Below are 19,145 nucleotides of genomic sequence, written 5' to 3' on the forward strand. Positions count from 1 at the left end.
CAGGAAGGACACTGGTGAAGATGTTTATTGAATGCCTCTCACATCCCAAACATCAATCTAGGACTGTATGCATCCTAGGGTATATGCATGGACTCAGTCTCTGCTAATACAGATATCTTAGTACAGAAGGGAAACATACATCCAAACAGGCAAGTAGAATGCAGTCCAACAGTTGTCATGAAGTATATTATTTATAGTGTACAGTGGGTGTAGAGGAAATAGGAAACAACAATTAACGTCGGACCAGGAAAGCTGAGGAACACTTCCCAAGGGAGGCTCTGTTTGAACTGACTCTGAAGAAGGAGAAAGAGTTTCTCAGATTGAGAAGGTGGTTTGATTGTAGCACAGGAATAATACATATAAAAGCTTGGCAGCATGAAGGGCACAGTGTGCCAGGAAGTGCCATGTAATTTAAGAGTGGGAGGAGAGGCAGGTGGTAGGAGATATGCAAGGAGAGATGGGCAGAAACTGGGTCCCCAGTGTATTAAATCCATTCATAGAAATAGGGGTTTTAGGAATTCCCTAGTGGTGCAAGGGGTTAAGACGCAACCTATGAAGCAATCCACAGCCTCTGCAGCACGAGTTCAATCCCCGGCCGGCCAGGGAGCAACACACATGGTGCAGCAGTCCTCTCCTGACTCACCCGCTGCTCCCCTCAGCAGTGTATTTCAGTCAGTCTGCCTGTTCTGTTCCCCACTCTGTCTCTGGTGAATCCTCTCACCCCCACATCTCTGGCCTGTACCAGCTCTTGTATGCATAAATAAATAAATCTTAAAAAAAAAAAAAAAGAAATAGGGACTTTATCCAGTAGGCAAGAAGGAGCTATTAGAGAATATTATACAGCAAAATCCAGAGATACAACATGCTTCAGGGGGACAAAAGGCAGAGACCAATTAGGAAGACCAATTGTTATATTCGTCCAAAAATTCTCTAGCACGACACTTAATGTCCCCATAGAAGAATTCACATGGCAAATTCCCCTAAAAGTTTGTGCCAGAAAAATGCTCCATTTCGACTGGGCAGATGATGTGAGCACTATGTAAATCCTTTTTTGTTTGTGGTTTTTTGCCTTGGATTCCAGAAAAATAGTGCTACCATTAAATGTCCCAGCTGGGAGTTGGGAGTTCCCTCCCAATTGTAAGGTGCTATGCCTGGGCTGGGGTCTATGGCAAGTGTGTGTCTCAGCTTTGTCTACACATCCTGTGACATTCAATATGTGGGAGTCCTGCAGCTAGTTTCTGGATGCCTCTTAGAGGGAGCTGATCAGTGTGTAGCTGTATTTTTGGTGCAGGAGGGAAGCCAGAGCCTCCTGTCATGCCATCTTGGTGCCTTCATCTGTGACCTTTTTAGCCTGGGGCCACAAAGGACTTGCTTGCTTTAAGTAGGGTTCCACTCCCTAGAAAACAGTGCCACCAGATTGATTCCTCCTGAAAGCTTCTAAGAAGGGATTTTGCCATACCGACTCCATCACAGTGCCAGCATCTTCACTACTTCTTTGATATGATTGATATGTTAGAATTTTTATTTTAAAAGCTGTAATGCAACCATGAAACTCCTTGGGCACTTTAAGACTGAGCTGAGTGGAAATGTAACACAGATGTCTAAGGAAATGAGGTAAAGTGCCCGTTTTCAACAGAATTATCCAAAAGCAGAATGAAATTCTTGTTCTGTTTGCTTTTTTCACAAATTCCCTACCCCAACCAGGCCTTTGACCTATAGTTCTTTAAGAGAAAGGATTTATTTCTCAGAGTAATCTCTCTTCAACCAGAAAAGGCTAACTAGCAGAAGTACACATCTTCAACAGTAAACTAAAATAGTAGAGTTGGAACCAATAGTTTCTATCATTTTGAGAGACTAAAGAAACATAACGAGCTCTTATCCTGGCATCTTATAACTTGATTTATTTCAGGATCCTCTTGTAAAAAACATGGATATATATATAGTATAACACTTAACTACAATAAAAGTATAGAAATTTAAATAGTCCTCAGAGATCATCTAGACCCACCACACCTAATTGCCCTCAACCTAAATCGGTGACATTCTGTTTTGCACTAACAGCAACATAGAGCTTGTTACTTTGTGAGGAAGCTAATTCCCTTGTTGAACAGCTTGACCCAGTGTATCTCAGTTTTCTTACCAAAGCCTCCAGTAAGAAATACATTTTACATCTTGGCCCAATACACATATATGTGTGATTCTGCGTATTACTCTATCTGAAACCAAAAAACCCCATTTACGAATTCTTAGTACTTGCAGTAAGTTCTACTGTTTTAAATTCTATGGTATGTGTTTTAAAGTCCTAGTTGTGATCAGTTAAGGTGATTTCAGGGGACCTCCCTGGTTGTGCAAGGGGTTAAATCTCAGCACTATGAAGCTGTCAGTAGCCACTGAAGCACAAGTTCGATCCCTGGCCAGGGAGCTACCCACATGGCACAGCAGACCTCTCCTGACTTACCCGCTGCTCCCCTCAGCAGTATATTTTAATCAATCTACCTGTTCTGTTTCCCACTCTGTCTCTGGTGAATCTTCTTACCTCCCTCCACCCCACGCTTCTGGCCTGTACCCCAGTTCTTATATACATAAATAAATAAATCTTTTTTTAAAAAAGTGATTTCAAAACCCATAAGTGGATTCAGACAAGCAAGATGATAACCATTGACTTAAAACTTTCAAAACCTTAGTTTGCTTACATATAGATATGAAGACACTGGATCTGATTACCTGAACTCTAAAAACCCCATTAACTTGCCATTTAAAAAAGAAAAAATTCTTTATATTGAACTAAAATCTGTCTCCCTTAGGCATGTCCATTGGTCCATCTTGCTTTTAAGAACCCCATTAAATATCATTCAACAAATAGGGGCAGGGCACCTATGTGCTAGACGTTATACTCTGTGCTAGGGATACTAAGGTGAACAATAGTCTCACCCTTTTGGAATCTACATTCTAGATAGTCCAGAAGATAAGTCCTCTTCCACCTAACTGGCTTCAGTATTGGAAGACACTATCAGGTTCCCTTTTATTCCTTTCTGTTTCCTAACCCATGCCTCATATGACAGTAGTTAGTGAACTACAGCCATCAGCTGGGACTATCCCTACTGATGAGTAGGTTGTCTAGACAACCTCTGATAAGGTGACATGGAAGCCAGGACTTGTATACAGTTGGAGGATGGTGATGTGAAGATCTTGGTGAAGGGTGTTCTTAACACGGGCCATCAGTAGTGAACTGGCTCTTGAGAAACATCAAAACCAGCAAGCTTAGAGTGTGGGAAGAAATATTAAAATTTTCAAACAAATGGTGTAAAAACAACTACATAGACATTATAGAAAAAATAACCTTGACCCTTCAAACCACATACAAATTTTAACTTGACGTGAATCATAGCATTAAATGTAAAAAGTTAACAATCTAGAAGAAAATCTTCAGGACCTTGGGATAGGCAAAGATTTTTTAGGACACAAAAAGCATGAACCTAAAGAAAAATTTTATAAATTTTGCTCTTTAAAAGAAATCTGAGAGGGGGCCTCCCCGGTGGCGCAGCGGTTGAGCGCTGGGTTGCGAAGCTGCCCGCGGCCTCTGCGGCGCCGGTTCGATCCCCGGCTGCTCCCCGGCCACCGGAGGAGGGTCCCACATGGCGTGCAGACTTCTCCTGCCGCCCGCTGCTCCCCTCAGCAGTGTACTTCGGTCCTTCTGCCTGCTCTGCTCCCCGCTCTGGCTCTGGTGAATTCTCTCACCCTCCCGCGCTTCTGACTGTACCCAGTGCATGTATAAACAAAACAAACAAACCAGCAAACAAATAAATAAAGCATGCCTCTATAAAAAAAAAAAAAAATAAAAAAAAATAAAAGAAATCTGAGAGGGCCTCCCCGGTGGCACAGCGGTTGAGCGCTGTGTTGTGAAGCTGCCTGCAGCCTCTGCAGCGCCGGTTCAATCCCCAGCTGCTCTCCGGCCACCGGAGGAGGGTCCCACATGGCGCGCAGACCTCTCCTGCCGCCCGCTGCTCCCCTCAGCAGTGTGCTTTGGTCCTTCTGCCTGCTCTGCTCCCCGCTCTGGCTCTGGTGAATTCTCTCACCCTCCCGCGCTTCTGACTGTACCCAGTGCTTGTATAAATAAATAAATTAATTAATTAATTAAAAATAAATCTTTAAAAAAAATAAAAAAAAAGAAATCTGAGATATTTGTATTCAGATTATACAAAGAACTCATATAAGTAGATAATTAGACAACAAACTATTGGTAAATGACTTGAACAAAAGAAGAAATACAATAAAAAATAGCACATAAAAAGAGGTTCAACATCACTCACCATCAGGGAAATGTAAATTAAGCCACAAAGTAAATGTCATTACATACCCGCTGCAGTGACTAAAACTGAAAAGATTCACAATATCAAGTGTTGGCAAGTATATAGAGAAACTGAATCTCATACATTGTTGGTGGGATTGTAAAATCCACCAATGTAACCACATTGGAAAACTTAAGCAGTTTCTAAGAAAATTAACCCTACTCTGTAATCCAGTAATTCCATTCCTAAATATTTACCAAAAAGACATGAAGACTTATGTCTACTAAGAGACTTGTATAGGAGTTTTCATAGCAGTTTCATTTACACAAGCCCCAAACTGGAAAGAAAAAATCCATCAAAACAAAGAAAAAAAAATTAAATCAAACAAAATAGTAAAACAAAACAAAACAAAAAAAAAAAAAAAAGAAAGAAAATGCCATCAGTTGGTAAATAAATTCCCAATAGTTCTTTACTTGGATTTCATCCCATGCAAGCACAGACTAGTGTTCAGCACAGCCTCTAGAACACTCCCATACAGATTTATTGATCTCTTTGTCTCTGTTCTTCTGCCTCTGGTACTTTGCCCCTCTGGTACTTTGGGTATCTCAGCTTTCCTGAACACCAACTCTGCTCAACCCACTTTAATCCCCCTTCCTTGTATCGTGACCCAGAAAGTAAAATAAATAGGGCTTACATGTTTGATCCCCTTCTTTCAGGGTACCCAGTTGTACTTTCCCTGCATTCACTGTCTGAAGATAATTTTTTAACCTTCATTTTAACCAGTTTTCTAATTGTTTGTAGCAGAAGGTCAAGTCTAGTAGCAGTACTGCAACATAGCAAAAGCTCAACAGTTTTACTTTAATAGTTTTCTAACTTGACTTTTGCATCTTAAAAGATATGCATCATCTGCAATAACAATAATTGTTTTATCCTTTCTAGTACCCATTATTCATTGGTTATTACTTCCAGGACAATGTTAAATAATAGTGTTGATATTTTCCCAATATTTTCCCCCTAAGGGTAAATGGGAAAACATTTTAGAGATTCGATATCCAGGATTACTGAAAATGTAGGGGGAAAGGGTGCTATCAAATGTTATTGGTGAAGATATAAATTGATAGAATATTTTGATAAGGTAACATATGTGTACCCATTTAGCAACTCCACTTTTTAGAATAAAAAAAAATTTTTTTTAAGATTTTATTTATTTATACAAGAGCTGGGGTACAGACCAGAGGTGTGGGGGATGAGAGGATTTACCAGAAAGAGTGAGGAACAGAACAGGCAAATCGACTGAAATACACTGCTGAGGGGAGCAGTGGGTGAGACAGGAGAGGTCTGCTGCACCATGTGGGTAGCTCCCTGGCCAGTGCTGCAGTTCTGCAGTGGCTGCGGACAGCTTCAGAGGTTGTGTTTTAACCCCTTGCGCCACCAGGGAGGCCTGGAATCAAATTTTTTCACAAATGCTTAAGGATCTATGTGCAAAGGTATTTGTTGCAGCATTATTTTATAGTAGAAAAAAATTGTAAAATCATGATCCATGTTTCACATGAGAACAAAGGAATTACTAGCTTTTAACTGATAAGATATAACAATAAAAATTGCTTATTGATGTGATGCTTCTCTGGTAGTATTTTTAGATATCTTGTTTTGGCTCTTGGCTGATAAGCCTGAGATATTCTCCTGCTGTTAGACAGTATCCCTGGTTTGTCTGCATCTGGAGACACGGTCATGTAAGGACTCAACAAAAGCTAGCTCTTTGGACCCGTCATGAAAATGTGAAGGCCCCAATCTCCAGCCAAGCAATTCAATCATTTTTATATAATTATTTCAAAGAGGTTTGGGATCTTGAAGCCCTTTATTAGTTAGAACCTGGATTACTTTAAACATGGAAGACATGTCATTGTAGACATAACTCCTAGAGTACCAATTTATTATAATGCTCTTCATCTCTATATATGTTCACATTAATACATTTGATAAAGTACTAAATTAGAGTTAATGCATTTTTATTTTTTTTTTTTTTTATAGAGGCATGTTTTTATTTATTTATTTATTATATTTGTTTGTTTTGTTTATACATGCACTGGGTACAGTCAGAAGCGCGGGAGGGTGAGAGAATTCACCAGAGCCAGAGCGGGGAGCAGAGCAGGCAGAAGGACCGAAGTACACTGCTGAGGGGAGCAGCGGGCGGCAGGAGAGGTCTGCGCGCCATGCGGGACCCTCCTCCGGTGGCCGGGGAGCAGCCGGGGATCGAACCGGCGCCGCAGAGGCCGCGGGCAGCTTCGCAACCCAGCGCTCAACCGCTGCGCCACCGGGGAGGCCCAGTTAATGCATTTTTAAAAAAATAACTACTCAGCCAGTTCAATCCAGCTAGCACTAATGAGAGCTGACTTAGCAGTTGCATGTTCCTGAATTTGAGAGACCTCACTAATCTATTTGTGTTTCTAGGCCATGGTCTTACTCTCTGTCATTATTTCATGTTCTGCTGAATGATTTTGACCCTTAATGACTTATAGGTGTACAGGTGTCAAGTGAAAACTACTATGAGAGCACTGAGCAAAAAGAATAATGTTAAAAGGCCTATTGTTATAGTGGCTTGAGCCAGGGAAACTTTCACCTTCAAAAAAATTGATCAAAAGACCAACAAAGGAAAAAAAATTGGTCAGTCATTAATCAGACATTGACAGAAGACTTTTGATAGCACGAGAGTTACCATAAAAGTTACCATAAAAGTTTCTATAGCCTGAGACTCACACTATCTGAATGAACAATGTTGAAAGAGACTTTGCCTGGAGTCACACCAGAATTTCAGGGAATGCGAAGGAAAAAATAACTGCAATATAACAACAACAGACTATACTGATGAAACATAGAGATAGGATGACCTTAAATGCACTGATTCCATTAACATTCCATTTATAAAAATGTTTCCTCCCTGCTAAATACAATAGTCTTGAATGGGCTATTACTGCAGCCTTGGATGGTGTCACAAATTAGGAATAAATGACCCTTGGTTGCAAATGATAGGAATCCAACATAGATTTTAGCAGAAAAGGAAATTTATACTCATCTAACTAAAAAGTCCAGAGGGAACATTGGCTTTAGGCACAGCTGGATTCAAGAGTTAAAATAAAATAATGTCATCAGGACTTCCCCAACATGGTTTTGTCTGGCTTCCTTCTGTGCTTGCATCATTCCCGATGGGCTTCCTCACTGATGAAGGCCACTTGTAGTTCTCAGCTTGGATGATGCTTGAGACCCATGTTCTCATGGTTTCAGCACACCATGCTCCAACTCCCATGCTGTGCCCCAGATGACTCAGACTGACCCATCTAGCTCATGTGCCCTCCTGGTGGAGAGTAGGTAAAGCCAAGGAATGAACATCACCGAAGGGTGGAAGGCAATTCCAAGATAAAAAGAGAAATTCTATGCTGAGGAAGAGGAAGGGAAGTTGTGCAGGCAGAAGACAACAGAGGCCCTGCCATATAACAAAAGTGGAAGAAGATGCATTTAAAAACTAAACCCAGAAGATTGTAAGATGACCTGATGCCTGTGATTATATTTTTAAATATTCTAGAGGGGAGAGTGGAGGCAGATAGAAGACACAAAATTAGCAAGCTGATCAACGATGAAGCTGGGTAATAGGTTTATGAGCATTCCTTTTGCTGTCTCTGCTTTGGTATTTAAAAACTGGCTTGCATGGGCCTCCCCGGTGGCACAGTGGTTGAGCGCTGGGTTGCGAAGCTGCCTGCAGCCTCTGCAGCGCAAGTTCCATCTCCGGCCACTCCCCGGCCACCGGAGGAGGGTCCCACATGGCGCGCAGACCTCTCCTGCCGCCCTCTGCTCCCCTCAGCAGTGTACTTCAGTCCTTCTGCCTGCTCTGCTCCCCGCTCTGGCTCTGGTGAATTCTCTCACCCTCCCGCGCTTCTGACTGTACCCAGTGCTTGTATAAATAAATAAATAAATCTTTAAAAAAAAAAAAAAAAAACTGGCTTGCAGAAGTCAACATCAATAATAGCAGCAAGAAAATAAAAGTGGTTCCTAATCAACTGTGATTGTTTATGAGAAGTAAAAGGTAAGAGGTGCTGAGAGGGAAGGTTCTGTGTCATGTGTGCAGGAAGACAAGTCTCAGGAAAGATTCTTTTCTTAGAGAACGGATTTATCTAATTTCGGTGCTGGAAATGTTATCAGTGAGGATCTGCTCAGGAAAACAGAAGTCAGCCTATGTATTTCAAAGAGAGGGAATTTAATTTATGAAATTGGTTCCAAAAATCAAAGAAAGGCTGGAATACCAAAAGGGAGAAGGGAGGCTGGTGGGGTACTAGAAGGAAGACTCTCATCATAGACCAGAAGCTGCTGTGTCCTGCACTGGAGCCCACCGGTCTGTGCTGGTGGCTGTGCAGTGGAGTTGCTGTCACAGTCAGTTCTGGACTTGCCAGTGAGATGCCACTTCTATCAGTGATGCAAAGTCCAAAGGATGGAAAGGCTACTGGAGTGCAGAGTCACCCTACCCCTCTGCCCACCACCAACAGCCACCAGGCACCAGCACTCGCTGCATTACTGTTGCCCAGAGCAGGAAACTTCTTTTCCTTTCTGATCTCCTATCAGTGCTTCCTACTGATAGAATCTAACAGGAAGCCAGCTACAAGGAAGGAAGGAAGTCTGGGATATGTCCTTTGCAGAATCTCAGTCCCATCAGGAGAGTAGAGTGTGAGGTGAGAGTAGAGCTGAGAGGTGACAGGTAAATGACCAACGTGGTCCACTCTTTGGCAACTTGGCATCTGCACACACCACTTTTCCCATATGTAAGATTTGAAACAAGTTCACCAGTCTGTTTTACAATATGCAGCTATTATTTATACAAAGATGCCGTCACCTCCTCCGTAAAACAGATGATGTTAATTCTTTGGTGAGTCACAACCCATTTCAACCAACCATGCAATGTTCCCCTGGTGCAGGTTTGGGGGCTAAGACCTCTGCAGGGACAGAAAGCAAAATTCTTTAAGTGGGTCAAAAATGAAAGGAAGCACTACAACTTTTCCCCCCCTGATTTCTAAAAGTATTCTAGCTTTTAGGGAAAAATAGCATCAGACATTGGCCTTTGGGTAAAAGAATATGCCCCATCCATTTGGATAGCACCCATCGTTGGCAACTCACATGTGCCTGCTTGGTGTCCCATGGTCAGGCATCGAGCTCTGTAGATCCTGGTAACATTCCAAAGCTCTTTTCAGAAGAATAACTATCTACTGGAGAGTTGTGATGGTTAATTTCATAGGTCACTTGACTGGTCTCTAATATGCCCAGTAATTGATCAAACACTGTTCTGGGTGTTTCTGTGAGAATGATTCTGGGTGCCTTTGATATTTACAGCAATAGACTGAGTAAAGAAGACCCTCCCTAATATGGGTGGGCCTCGTCCAATCCGTTGATAGCCTGACTGGAACAAAAGGCCTATTCCACTTTTGATCCTTCACCCCCAACCCAATAAGAGGGTATTTCCTCCTGACTGACAGCTTTGACTTGAGACATTGATTTTTTTTTTTTTTCTGTCTTTGGATTTAAATGGAAACTTTGGCTCTTCTGTCTCTTGGGCCTTCAGGCTTGAACTGGAAATATACCATCAATTTTCCTGGGTCTCCAATGTGCCAAATGCACAGCTTAAGATTTGTTAGCCTCCATAATCACATGAAGCAATTCCTTAAAATAAATGTCTTCCTGTGTGTATATGCATCTATTAGTTCTGTTTCTCTGGAGAGTACCAACTAATATAAGAGGCCATGGATTTTCTCTCAATTCTAAGGGTTATAATTCCCCTACTAGAGCTTGCCAGAGGCTCTGTACAGTATCTCCTATTTACTACCCACATCTGATACTGCTGAGCTTGGTAACTGTTAAGGGCTTTACAACACTGCAGCCTGAATGTTCTTCTGCAGAATGTTTTCTTGCTCTGGGCCACAATTAAAAGTGGCCAACTTGTAAGTTACTCGATATCTAGGTTGGAATAAGACACCCAAAGGAGAGCTATATAGTTGACTGCAAAATCAAAAGATTCCTAGAACTTGTATCTCTTTATGGGGAGTGGTACAAAGTACAGCAGTTGGACTGTTCGCTTTGGACTGGGTTAATCCGAAAACATCTAGAACACCTGACACCTAAACATTTCTGCTGGCAGGACCTTCAGTCTTGATAGTGTTTTGCCTCCCACCTTATGGCATGCCTCTGGCTTTTGTTTGTTGTTTTTTCTTTTGTTGAGATAACATTGGGGTACAACACTATATGATTTGTAGGCATAGGATCACATCCCCTGAGAACCACATCACCCTGAGTGCTGGGTACTCAGATGCATGTTACCACACCAGACCGACCGCCAGGGTACCCATAGGCCTCCCCATTGTTCACAGGTGCTCTCTGTCCTCCTCCTCACCCTCTGGTAGCCTCAAGTCTATAGTTGGATTTCTAGGGTTTGTTACTAGTTTGGTTTTATCTGACCCTTTGTTTTATTTCTCTATATTCCACATATAAGTGAAACCACACTGCATTTGTCCTTTTCTTTCTATTTGCGTTTGTCTTTCTAATTTATTTCACTTAGCATTATCCCTTCCAATTTCATCCATGTTGTTGCAAAGGGCACTAGACCATCTTTTTTCATTAGCTGAGTAGTATGTTATTGCATGTATATATCACATCTTCTTAATCTGCTCATCTCTTCTTGGACACATAGGCTATTTCTATAACTTGGCTATTGTAAATAGTGCTGCAGTGAGCATAGGACTACAAATATCCCTTTGAGTCACTGTTTTTGCATTCTTTGGGTAGATACATAAGAGTGAAATTACTGGATCATATAGTAGTTCTATTTTTAATATTCTGAGAAACCTCCATACTGCTTTCCATAGGAATCAGTCTCCATCCCCACCAGTGGTGTTCCTTTTTCTCCACATCCTCTCTAACACTTGTTGTTTCTGGTCTTTTTTTTTTTAATATTTATTTATGCATACAAGAACTGGGGTACAGGCCAGAGGTGTGGGGGGGGTGAGAAGATTCACCAGAGACAGAGTGGGGAACAGAACAGGCAGATTGACTGAAATATACTGCTGAGAGGAGCAGCGGGCCAGACAGGAGAGGTCTGCTGCGCCATGTGGGTTCCTCCCTGGCCGGGGATCAAATAGTGCTGTGGGGGCTGCGGATAGCTTCATAAGTTGTGTCTTAACCCCTTGCGCCACCAGGGAGGCCCTGTTTCTGTTCTTTTTGGTATGGGCCATTCTCAGAGGTATCGCTAGTATCTGACTGTGGATTTGATTTGCATTTCCTTGATGATAAGTGCCTTCACAGAGGCACTTTTGGGCCACCATCAAAGTTCTTTGGTTCCCTAATGGTGAGTAAGTTGAGAATTTAAAGTGTGTCATTTCCTTTCTGAAGTGCTACAGGCAAAAGCCGCCAGCCCCAAGTCCTCATAGTCATTATTACTAGCATGATGGTCAAAGTGATGAGAACACTTGGTGTCAGAAAGCCTTGCCTTCAGTAGGACTTCAACCTGAGCAAACACAGGTCATGAGGGAAGTAATCACAATGCCACTACATCCCAGAAGCTGGGACTTTCTGTTTTCCACTGACAATGAGGTCAGTGCTCTGTTCAACCTCAGTCAGCACACCAATCCCAGAATTCTATTTTGGTAAGTCTATTTCCTGTGACCTTTTCTGTCGTTGAGATTATGTAGTAGGAGTCCTAGCCAGAAAACAGAAGCCATTGTAGATATTTTTGACAGAGATCATTTAATTCAGAAAACCACAAGGGTGTGGAAAGGCCTGGAAGAACACAAATGAGGATCGAGCCTGGAGAAACATTTAGAGGTCACAAGCTGCCTATGCCCATGGAAGCTGGAGCCCAGGTGCCTGGCCCTACTGCTGTGCTGGGGAAGACACAGTCAGTCTTGGGTCTGCTGGAAGGATGCCACCTCTATCAGGTCTGGAACCACCAAAAAGATTCTGCATTTGCCTGAGCTGCTGCCATCCAGAACCATCCTACCTGCTGCTACAGCAGGCACCACCAGCAGTTCTCAGAACGAGAGGCAGGGAACTTCCCTCTTGCTGGTCTTCTGCTCTCCCACCAGTGACCCCTGGGCATATCCTGCAGGAGGCCTGCTGATGAGAGTTCCTGGGTGTTGTAGTTTGCAAACTCCCAGCCCATCAGAAGAAAGACAATATAGAAAGGCAGTTGTGAGGTTTAAAAACAAAAGGTAAGTGCTTGCTTTAGCAGCACACATACTAAAATTGGAACAGTACAGAGAAGACTAGCATCGTCCCTGCACAAGGATGGTATGCAAATCATCAATATTTTTGTTTTTGAAACAACCTAAGTGAATGAATTAGGAAGATGTGTTATATATACACAATGGAATACCACTCAGCTATTTATAAAATTCTTACCATTTGCAATAATGTGGGTGGAACTGGAGGGGGTTGTGCCCAATGAAATGTCAAGGGAAAGACAAATAGTGGATGATTTCATTCACCTATGGAGTATAAAGAAAGAAAGCAATGGAACAGACATAACTAAACTAAAACAAATCCCAGAAAGCTACAGAATTGAGAGTACTGGAGGGGAAGGATGATAGGTCAGAGGCAAAGCGGGTAGGGGGCCCAATGGGCTGTGGTGGATTATGGTGGAGGATTATCGTGGTGGATGTGGTGTGGTGACATAGAGCTGAAGAGTTGTGGAGACCTATACCCCTGAATCATTGTAAGCCGATGTTAATTCAGTGAAAGTAATTTAATAATAAAAAAGGCAATAGATAAGTAGTGCAGAAACCAAAGCCAGTTCCCTTAGTTATGAAGGCCCTGCTTCCTTACGGAGCAAATTAACAAGCGTATTCTGACCTTGATATGTAGGTTCAAGAAAAATGGCAGCCTCTGCCTGTCAGTTGCTGTATCTACTAATTAAATAGTTTCACCAATAGAAATTCACTGACTATTATTGTTCACACTCAGCTTCTGCTGAGATTCTTCAATGTTATGATTTAGAATATCCGCGCACTTTTCACTTTCTCTTCCCATTACAAAGGAGGTAATTTCGCCCATCCCTCCTTGTCCTTTCTAATGATAATCATTTAGTTGTGTTCTCAATCTCATCCCTTCTTGTTACATCTGGGAATTTCTTATTTTTTTTTTCTTTCCCAAATACTCAAATTCTTCATTCAGCCTCACTTCCCTTTATTATCATGTCTTTCATTTTCTTTCTTTGTAGCAAAACTCTTTGGAAAGGGTTGTATGTACTCCTTTTATATGATTTCTCTTATCCCATTCTCCCTTACACCCATCCTAATACATTCACATGTACATACACACACACCCAAGCGCACACGTGCACGCTCACACACACATTTCACTAGTAAATCCTGTGGTCAACTCTTAGTCCTTATCTTACCAAAGCTAACACAATTAATTGTCCCTGCTGTCTTAAGACAATTTCTTTATTTCTGGGATGTGTTTCTTCCTGTCTTTCTGGCTTTCCTCTCTCATAGCTGTGCTTGAGCCTTCTCATCTCTCCGATCTCTAAATATTGGCATGCCAGGGACTCATCTCTGTTCTGTGTAGCCTGCTTCTTTTGGTGATCATATTTATTTTTAATTTTTTTTAAGATTTATTTATGCATACAAGAGCTGGGGTGTAGGCCAGAGATGTAGGGGTGAGAGGATTCACCAGAGACAGAGTGGGGACCAGAACAGGCGGATTGACTGAAATACACTGCTGAGGGGAGCAGCAGGCGAGATAGGAGAGGTCTGCTGCACCTCACTGGCTGGGGATTGAACTCATGCTGCGGTGGCTACGGATAGCTTCATCGAGCTGTTTCTTCACCCCTTGCACCACCAGGAAGGTCTCTGGTGATCATATTTAATCTGATGACTTTAAATACCATCTCTATACAAATCCTACCTGACTTTATATCCCTCACCTGGACCTGTTTCTTCAATTCTTTTTTTTTTTTTTTTTTTTCTGTGGGACCCTCGCCGGTGGCCAGGAAACAAACTGGCGCAGCAGAGGTTGCGGGCAGCCTTGCAGCCCAGCGCTCAAATGCTGCACCACCAGGGGAGGCCCTGTTTCTTCAATTCTAATCGTATATCTATCTATCCACCCTTTATCTCTTATTGAACAAATAATAGAACATGCTAAATTTAACATGTCCAAAATTGAATTCCAGATATCAGCCCTCAAAATCTATTCCTCCGTTGGTCTTCCCCCATTTCAGTAAGTAGCAACTCTATTCTGTCAGTACACAGGCCATAAACCTTCGACTCATGTTTAGTGGTTCTTTCTGCACCTGGACACATAGCTGTGATTCTTTGTATGTATAAATTCCCTTTACCCTTTTATCTATTAGAGTCTTTTAATGAAACCCCTTAAACTCACTCTTAATCCTGTCTTGGAATTATATCTTTTTCACGAGCATATAGCAGTGGGAATTCAGCTACCAACTTGGGGTGTTTCACTTGGGGAAAAACCTTGTGAATGACCTTGTGACTACCCTTTGACACAACCTGCTGCTAAAGGCAGTTCCCAAGGTTCTCAGCCTTTCTTTCAGAGGTCCTCTGTCCCTCCTTCCACTTGGCAAAGGCAGTCTCAAGCCTTTCTAGTCAGGAGAAGAGAATGAAATTTCCCCCTTACTTTCACAGTTAAACATCCTCCCACTCCCTATCAATTCTCAGTTAGGAGTCTATTTAAATTTGCACCCAGGGACTTACTGTTTGCAACGCTTTACCATACACATGCTCACTTAAAATGCCTACAGATTGCTTGGAAAGCAAATTCTTATTGAAACTTAAAAAATTCTGTTTCTCCCCAACAAATGAATTTTTTATAAAACATTTAAGAACATAATTAATGTTTTTTATGTAATACTTTCATATCTGAAAAAGAACTGGCAATGACTTGGATATCAATTAATCATTCCTCTATGAAACCAGTTCGATTACTTTCAAGGTTAGGAGTGGATTTAAAAGAAAAGATGCATTAATAATTAAGGTGGGCCTCCCCGGTGGCGCAGCGGTTGAGTGCTGGGTTGCGAAGCTGCCCACAGCCTCTGCGGCGCCGGTTCGATCCCCGGCTGCTCCCCGGCCACCGGAGGAGGGTCCCACATGGCGCGCAGACCTCTCCTGCCTCCCGCTGCTCCCCTCAGCAGTGTGCTTCGGTTCTTCTGCCTGCTCTGCTCCCTGCTCTGGTGAATTCTCTCACCCTCCCGCGCTTCTGACTGTACCCAATGCTTGTATAAATAAATAGAAAATAAATCTTTAAAAAAGAATTAAGGTTAAAGTTACCCAAAAATTCAGAATCTTCAGAAATAGCATAAATTGTGATTCTCTCAGGTTATAAAAGGAAAGTCAACTCAAATTGGGATAGGTAAAGGGCATTTATTGGCCCTTGTAACAGAAAATTATACTCTGGTTATGGGCAATAACAGTCAATATTATCAAGATATGAACTTTCTCATAAATTAATCTATAAATTATATTAATTCCCAGGGGAAAAAATCCTATGGGATATTTTTCTTATTTTAGTGAAATACAATAAATTTATCCTAATATTTATATACAAGAACATTTTTTTAAAAACGTAACTTGAGGGCCTCCCTGGTGGCGGAGCGGTTGAGCGCTGGGCTGCAAAGCTGCCCGCAGCCTCTGCAGCTCCGGTTCGATCCCCGGCCGCCGGCAAGGGTCCCGCATGGCGCGCAGACCTCTCCTACCGTGCCTGCTGCTCCCCTCAGCAGTGTACCTCGGTCCTTCTGCCTGTTCTGCTCCCTGCTCTGGCTCTGGTGAATTCTCTCGCCTTCCCACACTTCTGACTACCCAGTGCTTGTATAAATAAATAAATAAATCTTTAAAAAAACACCAAAAAACAAAGAGCACCTGCACCCCTATGTTTATAGCAGCACTATTTACAATAGCTAAGCCTTGGAAACAGCCCAAATGCCCAAAAATAGATGACTGGATCAAGAAGATGTGGTACATATACACCATGGAATATTACTCAGCATTCAAAAAAGATAAACACATGCAATTTGCAGCAACATGGATGGCGCTGGAAGGGATCATGCTCAGCGAAATAAGCCAGAAAGAAAAAGAAAAATACCGGATGGTCTCACTCATAGCAGGAATATAGAAAACTTAAATAAGGGACCAGGAAAATGAATAACTATAAAAAGTGAAAATCAAAATCAACAAAAAACTATGAACCAGAGACACTCTTTGGGGGTGGGGGGGGCGGGAAGGGAGGGATTGGGGTCAGAATGGGGGGGGTTGCAATTGTATGGGGAATATAAAAATAAAATTTATTATTAAAAAAAACATGTAATTGTCTTTCACATGAAGAAGTATAGATGAAGATGAGAATAAGAGTAAAAAAAACGTCATTTGAAGAAGAGCTCAAGAGGGAAACATTTTAAAATTTTGGTAATCAATACTGTAAAGTATTGGTGCAGAAACAGGCAGAAAGACCAACTGAATTGAATGGAGAGCTCAGAACTTGCTCTATGAATTTATGGAAACTAGATCTATAACAGAGGTAGCTTTAACAAATTAGTGGAGAAAGGAAAAACTTTTCGATAAATAGTGCTAGAAAATTTGGGGCCTCTTTGGTGGCGCAAGGGTTTAAGATGCAACATATGAGGCTGTCCGCAGCCACTGCAGCATGAGTTCAATACCCAGCCAGGGAGCTACCCACTTGGTACAGCAGACCTCTCCTGACTCTCCCGCTGCTTCCCTTAGCAGTGTATTTCAGTCCATCCACCTGTTCTGCTCCCCACTCTATCTCTGGTGAATGCTCTCACCCCCCACACCTCTGGCTTGTACCCCAGTTCTGTATGCATAAATAAATCTTTAAAAAAAAAAAAAGAAAATTTGTTTATCTAATGAAAAAAAAATACCATAATACAAAATAAATTCTAGATTAAAGCCCTAAGAATGAAAAACAACTTAAAAATATATATTTATGTCCCTGAGTTAGGGGAGAATTTCTTAAACAAGATCCTGAAAAGCATGCCATTAAAAGATTGATAAATTTGGGCCTCCCTGGTGGCGCAGAGGTTGAGCGCTGGGTTGCGAAGCTGCCCGCGGCCTCTGCGGCGCCGGTTCGATCCCCGGCTGCTCCCCGGCCACCAGAGGAGGGTCCCACATGGCGCGCAGACCTCTCCTGCCTCCCGCTGCTCCCCTCAGCAGTGTACTTCGGTCCTTCTGCCTGCTCTGCTCCCCGCTCTGGCTCTGGTGAATTCTCTCACCCTCCTGCGCTTCTGACTGTACCCAGTGCATGTATAAACAAACAAACAAACAAAAAAATAAATAAATAAACATGCCTCTAAAAAAAAAAAAAAAATGATAAATTTGACTAAGTTAAAACTAAAATCTTTTAAATGAAAACTGTCTGCAATAAAGTTATTAATAATGGTTATAAGATTCCATCTAGTAGAAGATATTTGCAGGGCATGTAACATATAAAGAATTAGTATATAGAATCTATAAAGAACACCTAAAATCAGTAAGAAAGAGACGAATAGCTCAATTTAAAACAAAGCCATATTGGGCCTCCCCGGTGGCGCAGCGGTTGAGCGCTGGGTTACGAAGCTGCCCGCGGCCTCTGCGGCGCCGGTTCGATCCCCGGCTGCTCCCCGGCCACCGGAGGAGGGTCCTACATGGTGCGCAGACCTCTCCTGCCGCCTGCTGCTCCCTCAGCAGTGTACTTCGGTCCTTCTGCCTGCTCTGCTCCCCGCTCTGGCTCTGGTGGATTCTCTCACCCTCCCGCGCTTCTGACTGTACCCAGTGCATGTGTAAACAGAACAAACAAACAAAAACAAATAAATAAAGAAATAAACATGCCTCTATTAAAAAAAAAAATAATAAAAAAAATAAAAATAAAACAAAGCCATATTATTGGCCCTCGTTCTTCACACCTGCCTATAGCCCATGTGCCTGCAGCCACACACATTCTTTGTTGTATAACTTTGCAGTTCTTCCCACTAATGAGCAGAGAATATTTCTTCTTCCCTTGACTTTGGATTTGACTGTGTGATTTGTTTCAGCCTATTAGAATATGATAGATAGGAAGTATGCCAGTTGAAGCCTAAACCTTAAATGGCCTCATGTATTTCTACTTGATCTTTTGTACTTCTGCCATTGTCATGAAAAGAAATTGTATAGGCTAGCCAGGAGGAAGATGTGAAACCAGTAATAAATAACGCAACCAATCCAGACAAGCTGTGCCATCCAGGTCCAGCCTAAGTCAGCTGACTCCTGGATCTTGCCCACGCAATTTCAGCAGTCTAGCCTAAATGAGCCAACCCACAGGTATATAAGCTAAATAAATACTTATTATTGTACAACATTGTTTTTTTGTTAGTTGTTATACAGTGTTAATTAGCAACATCATAATGAGCAAACAATTCACTGAATCATGGTCAATAAACATTAAATGTTATTCAGTGCATTCAGATAAAAACAATGACATGTCCTTAAATATTCATAAGATTGTCAAAAATTTTAAGACTAATTATACTAAGTGTTGACAAAGATGAGAAGTGGAAACTAATATACACCATTAGTGGGAGGGCACATTTAAAAACCAGGGACATGGTTCTGACCACTGAGTTCCAAGGATAAGCCCCTGGGTGAGGCACCCAGGAAAGTATATTTTTTTTCCCTGATAAAAGCAAACTAAATTGGACTGGCAGTCACATCCCCCACCTTTTTTTTTTTTAAAAAAAAGATTTATTTATTTATTTATTTATTTATTTATTTATTTATTTATTTATTTATTTATACAAGCACTGGGTACAGTCAGAAGTGTGGGAGGGTGAGAGAATTCACCAGA

The 19,145-nt window shown here is 41.9% G+C and overlaps 1 protein-coding gene and 1 non-coding gene across 4 annotated transcripts in view; both read left to right on the plus strand.

Moving 5' to 3' along the window:
* The window catches only part of ZBTB8A (zinc finger and BTB domain containing 8A), a 48,417-nt gene that overhangs the window by 16,414 nt on the left and 12,858 nt on the right, over positions 1-19,145 (plus strand). The window lies entirely within an intron of this gene.
* LOC119237296 (U6 spliceosomal RNA) lies at positions 12,534-12,637 on the plus strand. Its single transcript, XR_005123246.1, has one exon. It is a non-coding gene; the product is annotated as a U6 spliceosomal RNA (small nuclear RNA).

Source organism: Talpa occidentalis, unplaced genomic scaffold (assembly GCF_014898055.3).
Source record: "Talpa occidentalis isolate TD23 unplaced genomic scaffold, MPIMG_talOcc4v2.1 talOcc4.9, whole genome shotgun sequence".
NCBI lineage: Eukaryota > Metazoa > Chordata > Mammalia > Eulipotyphla > Talpidae > Talpa > Talpa occidentalis.